The sequence below is a fragment of the Mastigoproctus giganteus genome, chromosome 7 (assembly GCF_048544385.1).
Source record: "Mastigoproctus giganteus isolate SK-2022 chromosome 7, ASM4854438v1, whole genome shotgun sequence".
NCBI classification, from domain to species: Eukaryota; Metazoa; Arthropoda; class Arachnida; order Uropygi; family Thelyphonidae; genus Mastigoproctus; species Mastigoproctus giganteus.
The window spans coordinates 74,126,925-74,145,385 of record NC_143581.1 but is presented as its reverse complement, the minus strand read 5'-3'; the positions used below and the strand labels follow the sequence as shown (position 1 = coordinate 74,145,385).

Sequence of the window (18,461 nt, the reverse complement as noted above, 5' to 3'; positions counted from 1 at the left end):
AACTAAAGGGATTTATGATATCCCTTTCTCGGCTTGCATTACGCTTAATCCTATTCGCGTCCGTTGTCCAGTTATATAAATATATATTATTTATACAGGGTGTCTCAAAAATATTGGTACAAACGTTTAGGGGAGGTAGGTAACATCTAAAGGAATGTGAATCGCATAGGAACCCATAACCGGAAACGTCACGGGAAAGTAGTAGCAGAGGTACAAGAAGCAGAAATGATACAAGGCAGTAATTAGTGGCAAACATTTATTTGACATAATATTAACAATGGAGTGCGAGATGGGTGCATTTCATGATGTTACAACATATGCTCGAAGGTTCTACCATGAGACGCAATGCATGCGTGCCACCGACGCAGCATGGATTGGCGGACACGGTCGAACACACCTGGAGTTTCTTCGACAGTAGCACCAGCGCAGACGAGTCTCGCCACGAGATCTATTTCCGTCTCCACGGGAGATTCATACACGATAGATTTGAGGACCCCCCACAGAAAGAAATCAAGGCTCGATAAATCAGGTGAGCGTGTGAGCCAGGCAATGGGTACACCACGGCCAATCCATCGACGCCCACAACGCCTGTTCAAATGGTCACGAACACACCTTCCATAATGGGCAGGTGCCCCGTCATGTTGAAACTAAATGTTGCATCTCACATTTGCTGGAACATCGTCAAGTATCCCTGATAGAACTTGTTCAAGAAAGATCCGATATTTAGCGGAGTTCAAGCGGGATGGTAACAGGTACGGGCCGACTAAGCAGTCACCGACTACACCTGCCCACACATTTATTGCGAAGCGATGTGCTGCATGGGGGCGCACACCGTGTGGGTTGTCGTGAGCCCACACATGAGCATTGTGCTGACTGAATAAGCCTTCAGGAGTGAAATAAGCCTTATCCGTGAACAAAACAGTCTGGAAAATTCAGTCTTGGACACTTTCTTGGAGAAACCACTGCGCAAAAGACACACGTGCAGGATAATCTTGGGGAAGCAGTAACTGAACCCTTTGGAGATGAAAAGGGTGTAAGGAATCGTCGTGCCAGACACACTGTACACTGCAACGAGACACTCCTAATGCAGAGGCAACGTCACGTGTGCTGGTAGTAGGATTATTCTGGACGGCATTCAACACACTTTCTTCCATGGAGGGAGTTCGCGTCCAACGTGGTCTGCCCGCGCTACTCATGTTACCTCTAAATGACCCATAATCGCACAAATTTTGATGCACACGCGCAAAGAAACGGTGGTCCGGTACATGTCTGTCTGGGAAGCGTTCTCCATAAATTGGTTGAGCGGCTCGTCCATTGTCCTCTACTAATCCATACTCTAAGTGCATGTCTGCCAGCTCACAGTTCGTATATCGATGCATGCTCTTCGTGCGGCGACTACTGCTTGAATGAGTAAACCAGAAATTTTCCCTCTCGCGAACTGATGAACAGCGTCGTGTACCGACTTACGGTGACGTTTCCGGTTATGGGTTCCTATGCGATTCATATTCCTTTAGATGCTACCTCCCCTAAACGTTTGTACCAATATTTTTGAGACACCCTGTATAATATATAAACCCAGACATCACCAGCCCAAGCCGTTATTCGTATGAATAGCTCATAAGCTATTCACGGTGCGAAACCATCAATATTAGAAAGATACAAAGATAGCTTTAAAAATAATACTATCATTGAAATAAATGGACTGAAATCATATATTTTCCAACCAACCAAGCAAGGTACCTTATTCTTCAATCCTGACAAAATACTGTCTCAAATACTTTCTGACTCAGACCAGGGTCTACTATCGTAGACCCTGGTCTGAGTCAGAAAATAATTGAGATAATTACCATTCCCATTAACTGTTTCCCATCTATCTGGAATGGCAATGATTATCAAAACAAAACAGCTGGTTATTAACCGCCCCCCCCCCACTTGGCAAACTGCCAAAGTTCGCAATGCATAGCTTTTGAATTCAACTACTTCCTTTCTCTATAAAAAATCTATGAAAGAAAACAAATTCTAGATATCTCCTTTGTTGCGCTATTTCAATTTACAGCTATAATTTGCCTAAAAAATCATATGATATCCTTTGCTTATTTTTGAACTACTGTATCATATTTTCTGATCTAGAACAATATCAGTTCACTACCTGGTTCGGTGGTTGTGTAGTCATTAACGAGCTAGTTTGCTGGCTTGCTTGTAACAGCCAATCAAGGTTTATTTTTTATTTTTATTTTTTAGAAAACTATTTTATTGGCAGTTAAAGATAAGCATCGTTAAAATAATTTTTAATTTTACAATGAAATCCCCTTATTAAAATTTTCAAAACAACACTTAACAGCTTTTGATGATGTTAAATCTCTAGATCATAAGAATCATATGATATCCTTTGCTTACTAAAATAAAATTCAACATCACGAAAAAATGTTGGAGCCTTTTTCAAAAATGGGTCAATTTTAAAAGAAGGAAAATATTACTCAGTGACTTCGCTGCATTTGTATATCAACTCAGTAGTTTAGTAATGTTTACTGTGCGAAGTTGAGCCGTTCATTGTTTATAAAACATTAAAACTTAATTTTTATGTATACCATAAGAATAAAATTAGATTGTTCTGAAAGATAAGCCTGCAAATCGAACCCCCCCCCCCCCAATAATAAAATTAACAATTTAATTTGGGCCAGAGCTACTCAAGAAAATAAATATACCACTTACTTCTATCAACTGATGTTCATCTACACTCCTGGGCCAAAACGTTATGACCACCTATGTATTTACTAGATGCATCCCATAGTACCTATGAGTGACGTCACCAGAGTAACGGCATGGGTTGTGCCTGTTAATTCATCAGAAGACCATGCAATGGGGAAAGGATAAGTCCAAACCTGACAAGGTTTGATTGGGATATGATTTATGGCGCTAAGTAGGAATTTGTGGCGGGAATGGTCCGAAGACGTGCCGGGACGGCGAGACCAACACTGATTAATTGGCACGTGCCGCCCAGGACAACAGACGGCTAACAATAGCTAAATCAACGACAGACACGGGGCACACCATCCACCAGACGCCTTTGTAGATCGCCTCTGTAGGCCTATCCGTACCCATGTTGGCCGACAGTCATCGACACCTCTGCCTTCAGTGGGCATGGTAGCACTCTTCCTGAACATTGGACAACTGGAAAAGGGACGCCTGGTCTAATGAATCAAGCTTCTAGCTCCATCACGCAAATGGACGTGTGCGTATTCGATGGTGAGCAGGTGAAAAGTTGCAACCAAACTGCACGGCTTGACGAGAACAGACAGGAGGCGGTGGTATCATGACGCATTGTTTCGGACCAAGTTTTGCCCTATATGATGACTGTATTTACATGCCACTGAACTCTTACAACGAGACAACGCCCAGTGTCACAAGGCCAGAATTCAGAAGGAATGGTTCCAGGATCATGTCCTAGCATTTCATGTGCTCCCCTACCGGCAAAATTGCTCCGACATCAATCATTTGGGGAATGCAGTGAAATTCAGCATTCGCTAATCCACGACAACGCGTCGCTCCGTTGCCGAACTCCGGACATCCTTCTATCTAGCTGGTCCGCAATACCTGAGGACACCTTCTGCAGTCTCGTGGAGTCGATACCAATCCGGGTGCAAGCGGTTATCACGGCAGGCGGCCAAACATCATATTAGGTAGGTGGTCATAATGTTTTGGCTCACGAGTGTATATATCAAAAAAAAAAGCAATGCCAAAACCCTACAACTTTATAAAATAAAACCATTTAATTGGAAATAAACAAAAAATAAATAAATAAAACAATCTGCAAAATAAAAAATAAAAAAATAATAAAATTTTTTTTTCAATCCTCAAGGAGTCGCAACCCACAGTTTGAGAAACCAACTTTTTAATAATAAAATTGAACACTCCAATTAGAAATATATTTATACAAGAGTGAAGATTTTTGCAGATTCGCCAGATTCCTTGAAATAAATTCTATTCATGTGCTTTCAAACGAACGTTTCGTCGTTTCGTATATACATTACGCTAGCACCTCTTTTCCAAAGACCAACAGTTAATCTGCCATTGCGTTTACGTTACACTTTCCTTAGTATCTTCTTTCTATTTATTTGTGTAATCGCTGACCCCGTTCCTCACAGAACAAAGGTTTCCAGAAAAATGTCTATGGGAATACAAGAAATGAAACCTCCTCATTTTATATCCGGGGCATATTTTCAAAGGTACTTTAAAAATTGGCATCTTTCTTGTTCCCTAAGAAATTGTGAAAATTTATATATCCACTGTGAAACTTTTGTGACACGTTGATTTAATCTCGGAGAAACACGTAATAAATTAGGGCTACCTAAATGGCTCTGAGCCACACCATATAAAGGAAGAACAGGTTAGGCACGTCTGGCCTAAAGCACCAGACGTGCCTAACTCGTATTCTAAGGCTACGAGTTAGGCAGAGCAATGTGCTCAGAAAGTCGAACAATGGAATAACTTCATAGCTCAATAACATTGACAGGAACGAGAATAGTTAAAAGTACAAATAAATAAATAGATAATGTAAGAAAATATCAATAACAGCAAATATCTCAGTAGTGGTTCGGGTGGGCCGGTGAAAGAAAAACTAACTCTGAATCGAAAAGAAGGGTGTTTGCATTTTACTTCTGCACTTTTGTTTTTATGCAACAATATGCACAGTTAAATTTGAAATTTAAAAACGCACGAGAACAGTAACAGTAACTCACAACATGAAAAACCAAGAATCTCGAAATAAATAATTGATAAGAAATCAGAGAGAGAGAGAGAGAGAGGTATCCATATGTCTTCTCTACGGCGGGGGGAATGAAGAAAAACAAGAAATGACAAAACCATCAGATAAACGTTAATGGTGTATGAAAGGAAATGGATAGCGATCAGTTACCAAACTGCAAGTGGCAGGCAGAAACAAATGAAATATGTCGTGTTGTATACTGTCATCAAAAATATGCCTTGTCAGATGGGCCTACTTAGCTTCCATATGTCACTTTCCTCCTTATCACACAATTATCTCACATGCAGCCTAGAAAATTCATTTCATGGTATTACAGCCATGCCATTTCGGTTAAAGAAAATATGATATACCGTATACAACGAATGACAAAATACTTTATTCATAAGATACAGTTCCGTTTTTCAATGAATGAACATAACCTCAAGTTATTTGTTCAATAACTGCAAGGACAAAAATAATGTAAATTACTGTACACTCTTAACATTTTAAAACTTTTGTGTAAAAGAGGCTATAAAATAAGTAATTCCGTTTCTTTTATTTATTTATATATATTTTTTTTTATCACGGGTCACAAGTAATTTCATACTCGTAGGTTTTATTTATTTTTTCTTCATGTACCTTTTTTTGCAAGGGGTGGAGCATAATATGGGACAGAATAAAGTAGCCTGAAATAACACGTGCACATGCGCTTAACTTGAGCCGGGCCAATTTGTAAAATAAAGTTATATAATATCGTATTGCAGTGCATGAAATGTAATATGTATATTCCCAAAGATAGTCATGCAATTTTGTTAATTTGTTTTAAACTTAGAGTCGCTGCCTCCACCACACTGGGGTCAACTTATTCCAAAGTTCGACAGCCCACAGGTGAACTTCATGAGATCCAATCTTCTGTTATTCCCTGAAATTTTATATTTGTGTCCTCTGGTTCGCGTGAAGGAAGAAAAGACCTTCCTCATTCATTTTACTCAATCCCTTCAGATGTACGAAAAGCGGTTTCGAAACAGCCTTCATACTATTCATACCAATTCACTCAATAACAAAAATCGCACAAGTAGGGAGTACCAGATGTTTGCAATTGATTCGGAGCAATGTTTGCAATTGATAATTGTGTTTTAAAAATTATGGGTATTTTGCAGTGTCAATTATGAAAGCTTGAACAACAGATGTCAGTGTTATAGGTTTGATCAACATAAGTTTCACAGCAGTGAACAATATTACAGATTTAGTTTAATTGGGAACATTAAGAGGTAGGCTCATATATTGGGTGATAATATTCAGTAAAGTGGAGGCGTATTTTGAGAATGATCATTTATTGATAATGGTTACCTTTGTGTTTGTGTGTATAAGCGCGCGCACCCCCCCCCCATGGTTATATAATAAATGTATTGTTATTCTATTGTTTGTCAGCCTCAATTGCTCATGAGATACATAGTCCTGCGCAATACATATATTTACGAAGAGAATAATCCTGGACTGATTTTCAGATTACATTGAGAATGAGCACAGCAGTTAGGTTTCCTTGCAGGTATTAGAATTTTGAGGGCAATCGTCTCTCAAAAGATAGACAATCGTCGAAGAGCAATACTAAGATAAAGGATGAAAAAAAAATTTTTTTTTTTCAAAAGAGAACTGCACATATAAAAGGTATACGAAGTCTCTTCTATAAATATATCTCCCTCGCAAAGTATACTGTAATCATAATATTGAATTAAATAAAGTTAGAATTATTTCGGGTTACTTTGCTCTAAGCTACACTGTGATTTCCCTCAGAGTATCCAGTTACTCTTTGACAAGAATTAATTTTTATAACTTTTAAACACGAGTGTTTCTGAAACACTGGCTAAGAACTAGTATAATATATATTCAGTAGTACATGCAATATAACTGAAGTGAAAACTTTCCATACATAAAATTAACCAAAGGCGGGAAACTCGCATTCAGGCCATGATGCTTTTTGGAGTTTACAACAGAAGCCCCTTTAAAAAGATGGCGATTGAGCGCGTTTCCTTGGGCGGGGCGAGGGGAATTAATGTGCTTGCATTATGAGGATAAGTGTCGCTTTATCTTTTTTTTATTTTACGATTTTAATTTAATTCTGGGATGTTTTGGTGTCGAGGTAGTGACAAAGCACCCTGACTAAAATTCTAATTGTAGCATTAACTTGTTTTGTGGCAATTACGTGTTGAAGACGTAACCATGCTTGTCTAATTATAAAATTTATTTTCTATGCACCAGTTTCAAGAAAACACAATTAAAATATATATCTTTCCCATGGCATAACAGTAAGAACTGTAATCGCGATTTACTGTTCAGTGTTTCAAAAGTTCTTGTCCCGCTAGTCTTGAAAGAAAATAAACACGAGTCACATTGGAGTTTTGCTAAAGGAAAAGAAGTCCAGCAGTCCCTGAGAGTTAATTTACTTTATTATTAAAATATTTTAAGTGACCCTGAACAAACTGGTATATCAATATGTTCATGTGGATAGCACTACATTTCGCTCACAACCTTGCGTAATCCTTTACAGTTCTGTAGGCAGGAGGTGGTTTGATCGGTTGGATGTCATTCTTTTGTACACCTTAACCACAGTGGGCTATGAACCGACAAGACATGCCGTTTCCGATATGGAAGTACCCGACGCACGAACTTCCACATTCATGCCCTTTGAAACTCGGTGATATATCTGTACTAAATAATTAAATAAATTTTCTATTTTTATACTCCGGGACGACCAAACGGTCAGAGGAGTTCACAAATAGACAGAATACAAGAAACAGCACCGTATTCAGTAGTCACGGGCTTGAACCCCGGTCACTCAAGGCACGTGTACTTATGCACCCGCGCGCCTGCCCACTAGGCTACGGCGGCCTACGTCCCATAACTGCTACTTTATCACTCTGGCTTGTACAAGCAAAAAATCATGGTAACCATCGTAATTGCTGTAGCGTATGAAGCTGTTTGGCTTTTTATACCTCGGGCTATGCAGCATAGTACATTACGGATAGGAGTGGTCAAAATTCAGTGATCACTGAGCGTAGCAATCTGTGAGACATCTATGACACAGACGTTCCAACATCACGCCTCCGCCCATTTGAATGCTATAAGACCGGACACTGAGTATACAACGATGAGGACAGAGTTACCGAGCAATCTAAATTACAATGCGTCCTTTCAGCCTCGATCTACATGAGCCGTCAAGGTCTTCACTTGTCCTCCAGGAACTCTATCTCGACCTTCTCTCGGAAACATGTAAAAAAAAAAAAAAAAAGGGGGATACAGCTCCCTGCATCCCATATTTAGTACTTTCACAATTATATATCAAAGATTTATAATTCTGTTTTGTTTACAATTTCTAACCCCACTCTCATCAGTATAATCTGTGCAACACATTTGTAATTTCCTGGCCTTATAGCCCTGACCATCAAATTTGCATAACTGTATAATTTATTTGTTTGAAATAAAAATATATACTCTCTCTCTCACACACACAAAATTTCACACGCTCATGATCTTTACTTTTTTAATTTTAATGTATTCACAAAGAAATTAAGAAATGTCGCTTTACATATGCCACAAAAGCATCAGTGCTATGTGCTGAATGAATACAATGATCAGCTCTTTTGAAAAGAAGTATGATGGTCATTTTTTCTAATCGTAGAGCCTTAACTACATCCTGTCAACCCCCACCTCCCTTGACTTCACACAAAGGCATTATATAGCTTTTTTTTCACGTGACGTGCTGTATATGCAACGAACGTCAGCGTGTGTACTAATCTCTCGAATCTTCTTGATGTATGCAATTATCATTCTTATATACAGGTCAGAAATATCCATTATCATCTAGGAGGTCATAACAAAACAACAAAAAATCCCTAACGACAGCTTTTAGAATGTACCTGCTGGGTTAACTACTTGGTAATTAAACCTTTGTATGAGCGACGGAAATGAACTATTACCACGTTACTCGAAGGGACCATTTCAATAGTCTAGCAATGGTTACATAAAGAACCATACATTGTAACTTTGTTTTATATATAAGCCATTTGCCCATTCCAAAAATGACACTTTCCACTTTCGACAATCGCATGTAAGAGAACTTTCTGATAAACATATTAAATCATTAATAAATAGCTAATTCTTATTTACGTATATATGCGCTGTAACGAATTTTATACAGTGGGCACCGCTTATTGTGATCACTTTGGGCTAGAGCAGTCTTTTTTTCAAATCTGTGTGCTGCAAGTATTCTTCAAATGTGCTGCAGAAAATTTACTCACTTCTACTGACGAATTGTTCGCCTTTAAAGAAAAGTTGTGTATGGAAAAAATATGTAAATTAAAAAAAAAAATTAGAAATGTTTTCCTTGACTGCCAAAACGAATTATATTAAAATAATTAACTTAATAAGCGAAACATTGGCAAAACAAAAATTGAGCATTACTTCCCGTCCTTTGATACAAAAAAAAAAAAAAAAAAAATTATATATATATATATATATATATATATAGGCAAGACCCATTGCAACAAGAAACCTACCAATGTTAGAACTCAATCTGCAAAAGGAAGAAGAATTTGCTGAGATCCGTGGTGACCAATCGCTGGAAGTTCATTTTAATAACATTAATATTAGCAAATTTTGGATCAAAATTCAAAATGAATTTCCACGAATTTGGGAAAATGCCATTAGAAGTTTTTGTCGTTTTCCACTTCCTACTTGTGGGAAACAGGGTTTTCCGCTTTAGGAGCTGAAAGTAGGCCTATCCACGATAAATCGTTTTATTAAAAAAAATTGTGTGCCTCCCATCACTGATTACAATGTTATAATAATTGTATTTTTGTTTGTTTAAGTATGTTTAATAGTTTACTGATTTTCTTTTAAATTTCATGTATGTTCAAAAAGCATTTAAAACAAATAATAAATGTATTATTAAATATACCCAACAGAAATAACTTCCCGTTTGTGAATATATGAGTATAGTAGTCAGGGGCGGGCCATCCCGAGGGTGCCAACGTTCAAAGGGCGCCTGAAAACTTGAAACTTACATACAAATATGAAGAAAAATTTTAAGGTGGGCGCAAAATTTAAATTGGCACCCGGTGGCTCATATCCTAGGAACGCTCCTGATAGTAGTGATTGTAGAGTGCCGCAGTAACGAAAATGTTGGGAAACGCTGGGCTAGAGCTTAATTGATAACAATAACGATGAAACCAGAAATATTATTATTACTAGCTATATGGTACAAGGAAGCCCGAATCTTATGCTGCACCAGCCAAAAAAAAAAAAAAAAAAAATTCCCGAGTTACCCTGAGAGAGAGAGAGAGTCAAAAGGGAATCACCAAGAAAGAGAAGAATGATGCAGCTGTTCAGCGCTGTTTATTGATGCAGAGCGGAATTGTGTACATAAAAAAGGTGGAAGTGGACAGAAAGCACTATAAAATGCCTTAATTTGGCCCTCCGCTATTTCCTCGAAAAAGAATCAATAAAAATGAAATTGTCATAATCTTTCTGAAAATCTGTACAAATCTTCAAAAACAAAGAAAATATTAAAATCAAGAATTGGAAAAGGGTTACTGCTCTACAATAAAACAGTCAGAATGGTAGGAGTAGAGGTACAATACTTTCTTTCAGAGTAACAACAACAACGAAAACTCATACGAACTGTAAGAAGCAAAACAGCAGTAATTAGATAAGGCACGTGTCCGAGTTCAATAACAAATTGGGATGTTACAAAATCAGTCACTTCACATGCGTAAGCCGCGATAAGGGGGAGGGGAGGGGAAGGGAAGAAAAAAACTGCGTGTGTACCCAGCACGAAAGATGTTTTATATGAAAACATCTTTGACGAAAATCAGAACCGTTTTAAAAATCGAACAAAGCTAGAACCGAAGTCACGAACAACGTAAAGTTTTATGCGCACACCTTAGTCTACCGAATCTACGTTAGTGACATTAGCGCCATACTTCAGTCCGAAATATTTAGTATGAACGATGTAGTTTTATGCACACGCCCGCTATTTGCGCTACCGAATCAACGTTTGGAAGAGGTTATCGAAATCGAAGTCATTAGTCTAATCAGTCATTTAATTTTACCCATTTGTTGAATAGTATGATTGCAACAATACAAGTATTTATATTGTTGCAATTTGGATTTACGTTACATTGTTAGGCACCACAATAGATGTTTTCACATCAATAATTTTCTGAGTAGTGAAAGGGACTGAATGCGGCACTGCCATAGCCTTTATGTTCAACGATGCCGAAGTCTGATGTCGAAATGCTGGGCGTTGTCGAGAGTATCGAGCAAGCCAAGAAAATAAACATGGAGGTAGCAATGAGTGTGCGAGAACGACAAAGACTATCGAGATTGCGGTAAAGACAAACAGAAAATCAAGCGTTGGATTTAGCAGTGCCTTCAACAAGCAATGCCGCTCTATCTAACAATTATATACCCGAAGTGAGTAATAATTATGTACAACGAAACATTTCTCCAATTGCGGAGCACACGAGTTTAAATGATCAAGCTCCTTTACCTTAACGGACTAAATTTACATAAGAATGCGCCTCGAGAGTTTGAAAGGAGATTTCTGTTCTGTATGCTACATTTGCGATCGTCTGTGGTTCGAAAACTACATAAAGAAACCAGCTGCTAAAGACGCATCATTGATACGCGCTGCATTTCCCGATGTTGACGTCGACGGGATCTTTGTGTGTAATAGCTGTAAAGGATCACTTAAAAACAACACCATTCCAGCGCTATCTGGGCCAAACGGGTTCTACCCAGAAATTCCATCCCATTTAACGAATTTGGATTTAGTGACAGAGAGACTGATTCCACCGCGCTTATCGTTCATGAAAATAAGGCTACTGAGACAGGCATACGGACAAAATGACATTTTAGGCCAAGTGATGGTCAACACGATGGTCCATTGCTTCCCAAAGGAGATTGACGACGATCATTGTATAAAGATTAGTAAGAAAGTGAGTTGTTTAAGCGTGGCTTCGATGTTTGGTCGATTGTATCAAATCAGTCATTCTTTAATGATAGTCACATGGAAATTAATTTGGCTAAAGACGACATAAGCCAAGCGGTTCCGATCGAAGCAAGTCTCATCGCCCAACAGCAAACGTTGTGGAGCAACAATAAATATCTTTGAATCACTCAGGAGAAACTAACATACCACAGAGCTTTCTGTTTGACGAGCACGCAGAGGAACTGTCCTTTCCCAGCTTCTTTCCCATCTTGGACAATTCAGAACATTTAGAGAGGATTTACATGGACTCCGTTGATGATGGCAACTAGCGAGCTCAGACGATCTGACCGATGCGGCGTTACTCCATATCGTCTACTTTACGGAGCAATTAAGATAATGAGACTAAGAACGAGAGACTCTTTGATGGTGGCTTTCAAATACAAATGTAAAGATACAAAACTGACCGTTCAATCCAAAGAATACATTAACAGCTGTATCGAAAACAATTTGGTCTTCCTAAGGACAATTCCAAACTCTACCTATTACTGGGCTCAACGTAAGCGCGATCTATTGGCTATGATTAGACAGCTCGGTAAACCTACAATGTTCTTGACTCTGTGAGCCAATGAAATCGGTTGGCCGTACTTGCTTCAGCTATTGTACAAGTTACAGAATAAGGGGAGCATCATTAGCGAGGATGATAGGAGCGACGTGGACTTCATGCAGAAGGCGACGCTAGTGAACGAAGACATATGAACGATGTAAAGTTTTATGCTCACGCCCGCTAGTTAGTCAGTCTACCGAATCTACTTTAGTGACATCAGCGTCATACTTCAGTCTGAAATATTTAGTACGAACATAGAATTTCAACTTCACACTAGTACACTCGCACTCATTTTGCTGTGGCTAAATACCACTCCCAAAGATCCTTTGGGCGAGAAAAAAGAAGATGCCATCGCAATGATCGACATGTTAGTGTGTCTCAGCTAGCGAGGCTTAGGGGGGCATCAAGCTTCAAACTCACAAATATACATTCAAGTGTTACAAGAAAATAACGCTGGATAAATGACAGGCTTGTCGATTTGAAGCACCATCCATGCCTTGTCGCAAGAATGGTGCTTCAAATCGACAAAATCGAGTCGCTAAATCGTCTTTGCCGGTTTATTGATCAAGTCGACAAACTGGAAATGAATAAATGACGTCATTGGCACCTCTGAATGACACCTCTTTGGTATTCCTTGGAATTCAGTTCTGCGACACATCATTTGGGTGTCGCAAAATCGTCATTTCCGATTTGTCAATCATATCAATGACGTCAGTTCAATTTGTCACGATTTTGCACGGATTTTACTACAGTCCGAAATTTAGTAGGTACCGCCAAAGATGTTTTCACATAAAAAAAATAATAAAAAAGCGATAATATAAGCCGAAGCTCTGATTACAATAAAGCAGGGTTTTCCCCACCTACGTGTTATATGTCTGCTGTAGCCTTCATAAAAGTGATAACATCACCCGTAATCACAACAAGCGGCGTATACAATACTGTATTTAGTTAATTAGTTATTAGCTGGTGAAAAGTAATCTGTTGTTTATTTTTCACTTCTGTTAATAAGAGAAATGGAAAAATTCAAGTAATTTGTTAATTCCATTCAATTAATTCAAAAATTAGGAACGGTGATCGGACTTCGTTAAATCGAAGTATGGCCAGTGTTCATTGAATCCCCCATCCAAAACTTTAAATAGACTGATCTCTATATTAATCATCTGCGCGTAATCCTTCAATTCTGCAATTCAGCATTTTTCAAGTTAAAATCTCTACTGTTAGTCGTGATTTTCCTCAATGGATATCAAAGAAGTTAGTGATCTAATTCGTCGCAAAAATTACCCTCACAAAAGATACACAAAACTCAAAAACTAACGTTAGCTGCTTTTCTTTCTCTTCCCTTAGACGTAGTGTTAAGAAAGTTACGCAACCCCAAGATTCTTATTAATCTTCCCTCAGTAGCAGCTGAACTTAGAATTTCAATTCCAGACCTTTATGGTGCTATTTCAAACAGCTATCGAGATCTCCCAGAATTCCCATGTTAACTAATGATTCAAATTTCTCGATGTTTCTTCTTGGCATAGCCTTTTCTATGACCAATTTTTCGAAACTTGGTTCTGCCGAATAATTTCGACCACTGATTAACAGTTTCAATCTAATACAAACAACTGTTTAGGTACATCAGTCTTCACTACTGATGACGGTGATACAGTCGGCTATTTCTCGTCACTGCCGCACATCTCCCGATCTTTTCAAGAAAAGTAGTTCCTCCCTTAGCACCAATTCTTACGAACCTCTTCGCTGTCTTCTGCATAGTTATTACCCTTCAACGTTCAGAAAGACACACATTATTCATGTATATAAACAAACAGTAATACAACTAAGCCTGACAACTATCGACCAATTACTGTACTAAACACAATACTAAAATTTTCAATAAAATATCTATGTATATAAAGTGCTTAGCATCATAGTCCCATGCGCCTTAGTCCCAATAAAATATCTTAATATCTCTTTTAATAAAAGATCTTGCAGATTCCGGCGCATTGTGTCAGAATCGTGCAAGGATGGTTCGGAGAATGTGACACGGATTTCTACCATCTTTCCTAGCCCCCACTTTCACCTGATCTCAATTCTATTTGGAATGTATGGGATATGTTGGAGAGAGCTTTCAGCAACGTAATCCTCTTCATTGAAGTCAGTCGCAGCTGCGCGATATTTTGCTGAAAAAATTATTACAATTAGACGCGAGTTTCCCCAACTCTCTCGTTTCACGGCGCCCTTAGTGTCTCAGTAATTTTCTCACGGCGCTCCTAGGCCAAAAGAAATACGTATAACAGTTCCGTTTATTAAGTAGTTAGGTCCAAACAACTTAAGTTGCAAATAACAAGTACTTTCAGTGACTGTAGTTCAAGCCTGCGTGACTACTAAATATGGTGCTGTTTCTTGTATTCTCTCTATCTTGAAAACAGGATAGTGGCGCTGACCAAATACTGTACTGATCGGACGCGTGATTTTGGTGCTCTGTGTTTAGTCCATTTTTTTAGTGAGTTTTTGGATTTAGCAAGTATTTAAGGGCGCATTCGACGAGTTATATATTTTAAAATTGCTTCATTTTTGACTTAATTACAGTCGTACCTGTGTACGACTGTAATTAAGTCAAAAATGACTTAATTACAGTCGAACTTCTTTATAGCAATTTTTTTAAATTACATTACAAACGGTAATTACATTTAAAAGTTTCTGTAGAATGAAGAAAATTTCCATACAACAAACGGATTACGAAAGATTTAACTTTGTATGCTTTGTCTCCACCTCTGCCCTTTAGGCAATTTAAAAACGTAAATTAAGGGTTGTTAAAGGGATTACCATTCCACAATGTAAGTGGAACGTAAAACATATGCAACCACCTACCCCACATACCGATAAGTCATGCAAGTCAACTGCTTTCTGTAGCCAATCAAAATATTAAGGTGTATTCCTAACACGGATAATAGCTTCTGGTCAACTTGTGTTCTTCGTTTAAAATAAAAATTTTATTAAAAGAAATGCTGCATTATCTTTGTACGCGCTATTTATGCTTCCAGAAATTTTTGAAAGCATGATTTTTCAAATATCAACAGATATTTTAAAAATCATGTTTTATCAATTCTGCGGGATATAAAATCTGTAGCCCCTTTACAACTTCTCCAATTCGTTCATGAGTATTGTCTAATACAGCGGTTCCCAACCGGTGGTTCGCGAAAGTGTTCCAGGGATTTCGCACTAAAAATTCTATAATGGCGTTTGTTTAGATTTACATAGGTAAATTGCTGTAAACTACAACATATAACTAATAATAAACAAAGTAAAATCAAAGAAATAAAAAGTAAAGAATCGCCAGAGAAAGAAACCACATTTCCCACAATTCCTTATAATTAGTTTACTATCTTACAGTATATCATGTTAAATAAATGTTTTCCTAAGGCGCATTTAGGGCTAGAGCCTCAAGCTGCGAACAAATTTAGACTATGTATATAAAGTGCTTAGCATCATAATACACAGCCATTTCTGAATAAACAGAAAATTTTTAAGGTGGCATCGTTTTAGGTTATATCTCATATTGTGAATGCCTTCACAACGAGTTGCCATGATATTGCACTACTTCGAATAAGTAACGCTTCACCTAAGGAGAAGACTAGTGTTACTTATTCTCAGATAGGTACCACCACCCAGACAGCACTGTTTCAGGGCTGTTTGGCCCTTCGTCAGTGAGTGGGTAGGTACCCAAGTGATGCAATGATGGCAAAAACAGTTATGAAGTATAACTCCACAATATGAGAGATGCCTGATGGTGTATGATGTATTTAGACTAAGGCGCATTTAGGGCTAGAGCCTCAAGCTGCGAACAAATTTAGACTATGTATATAAAGTGCTTAGCATCATAATACACAGCCATTTCTTGGGTACCTACCCACTCACTGACGAAGGGCCAAACAGCCCTGAAACAGTGCTGTCTGGGTGGTGGTACCTATCTGAGAATAAGTAACACTAGTCTTCTCCTTAGGTGAAGCGTTACTTATTCGAAGTAGTGCAATATCATGGCAACTCGTTGTGAAGGCATTCACAATATGAGATATAACCTAAAACGATGCCACCTTAAAAATTTTCTGTTTATTCAGAAATGGCTGTGTATTATGATGCTAAGCACTTTATATACATAGTATAAATGTTTTCCATACTAATTTTTTTTTTTTTGGTAAAATAAAATTATGGCTTTCTCAGGGCGAATTGTAACAGGTTTAATAATATATATAGAAACATATAAACATACAAAGCTTTCGGTTGGTTAGACAACCTTCTTCAGTTGAAACATGTCTAACCAACCGAAAGCTTTGTATGTTTATATGTTTCTATATATATTATTAAACCTGTTACAATTCGCCCTGAGAAAGCCGTAATTTTATTTTACCAATATGAATCCGGAGCGCATAGGCCTTTTTAACCATAATTTTTTTTTTTTTTTTTTTTGTTAGAGATGAGACATTAATTAACATAACTGCCCTCTTTTGAATGGAATATAGAAGCCTGAGAGAGGTTTTGGGGGACCGTCTCAGATACGGAAACAATATTCTGTGGTAGGCCGGATTTGCGATTTCTACAGAGTCAACAACAGTTTGGAAACATATAGAGAAACAGTTTGGAAACGCCACGAGAAAACAAGTTTTTTAGATGCAGAGAAAGCAATATTTATAATGTGCTTTATGCCAAGAGAGGTTACAAGTCAAGGTAATCACCAAGATCTTGCCTACAAATCGGAACGTCATCGAAGATAAAGATAGGAGCAAAAGAATCCTTTTTGCGAGATATAAGACAGGACTGAGTTTTAGAAGGATCGAAATTAAGTTATCTTTGCCCCCATTGGAGAATTACCTGGAGATCAGCATTTAAGGAAATGGTAGTGGATATTCGAGAAGTTCAAGCTGTTTGAGCATGGCAAGGTTTCTCAAACTAGAACGTGGAATGCAATGTGCTATCGTCAGTAAAACTATGGATAGGATTTCTGGTCAATGGAAAAAGGTCATTAATATACAAGAGGGAAACAGTGGTAGAAAGAACTGAATCTTGGGGAACACCCACTTTAGTGGGAAAGTTAGAAAACAGAGAGCCCATTAACCAGTGAGCAGTCAGAGAGAAAACTGGATACCCAATTACAAAAAACAGCTGGCAAACCATAGGATGGAAGCTTATTTAGAAGACATTTATGCCAAACACGAACGAAAGCCTCGGAGATGTCAAGAGCAACTGCTTGTGTTTCACTGAACTTTTCCATTGAATTTGTCCATAAATGGGTAACATAAACCAGAATATCACCAGTAGATCGACACTGACGATCATTGATCAGACGGAAGGTTTCTAGGTAGTTTAAGAGTTGGCGGTTAATCGATTTCTTCATTACTTTAGAAAGAGTAGAAGTAATTGCAATGGGACGATAATTGGATGGGAAGGACTTGTCACCCTTTTTAGGAACTGGCTGAATATGAGCAAATTTCCATCCAAGCAGAAGGAAAAACACCTTTGGAATAAGGAAGTGAAAAAAGGCGGCAAAGAACAGGAGAAAGTTCAGGAGCACAGGTTTTGAGAACAAGTGGAGAAATACCATCAGGACCAGATTTATCAAAATCCTTCTGACATCCTTTTGACGGAAGACCACAAGAGGTATTGAATAGTGTACAGGGAATGGTTTGAGGCGATTTAACAAGATCATCAATACATGAGTCGGAAGAAAAGTAGGATACCAGCAGATCAGCTTTATCTTTGGCTGATGTGGCAACAGAACCATCTGGTTTTGACAGAAGTGGGAACAGAGATGGGCAAAAATTGCAGCCAATAGTTTTAGCAAGAGACCAGAATGGTCGGTACCATTGGACAAGAAGCAAGTATTAGTTTGGACTGATTAATAACAGCTTTACAAAGTATAAATAATACTTAATAATAAAAATTATTATTATGCTATGTCGCTTATAAAAACATAGTACTGGAAATATTATACGATTTCAGAGAATATAGGCTTAGTGGTTCGCTAAAAAAAAAAAAAAAAAAAATTACGTTGAAAGGGGTTCGCGAGTCAAACAAGGTTGGGAACCGCTGGTCTAATAGAATCTTAACTAAAGAGAGAAATAGCGGTACGAATTTTCGTTACC

The 18,461-nt window shown here is 38.1% G+C and overlaps 1 protein-coding gene across 3 annotated transcripts in view; it reads right to left on the bottom strand.

Moving 5' to 3' along the window:
* LOC150083000 (protein tweety-like) overlaps positions 1 to 18,461 on the bottom strand; it is a 472,105-nt gene that overhangs the window by 408,177 nt on the left and 45,467 nt on the right. The gene's annotated exons all lie outside the window — the stretch shown is intronic.